Genomic DNA, 486 nt, shown 5'->3' with positions numbered 1-486 from the left:
TCACTGGGTTTTCAGGTCCGAACTGATATTTACATACGTCATGTCGATGGGAAATCACTGTTGATGACAATAAGTGGAATGTGGTAATTAGAGGCAGCTTGCCAACTTCCAATTATGAGAGATAGACGGTCGTAACCTCAGTAGTGTACTATGTATGAATCAATCACCGGAATACCGGAAAGAAAGTATCCAATAAAATGAAGCTGTGAATCGTTCGAAAAAAAAATTTTGGCCCCCTGTGAAATCTTCAATTTTCGTTTTTGAAAGTTAAGTATACAAATATCGAATGGAAATGAGTAAAGCGTCCGTATTAAAAAAATTATGGGAATTATGGGAGATTCAACACCCTGTTTAGTGGAATATTGCAATTTTATCGGAATATAGAAAATTTTCAATGGGGATCAGTAGGTTTTAGTGTCTCGCACGCCATTTAACTCTTCGAAAATTATCAGCAATATCCCTTTCGAATGTATGATTCAAGAAAAT

This window comes from Harmonia axyridis, chromosome 4 (genome assembly GCF_914767665.1).
Source record: "Harmonia axyridis chromosome 4, icHarAxyr1.1, whole genome shotgun sequence".
NCBI lineage: Eukaryota > Metazoa > Arthropoda > Insecta > Coleoptera > Coccinellidae > Harmonia > Harmonia axyridis.
Note: the sequence above shows the minus strand (reverse complement) of the source record.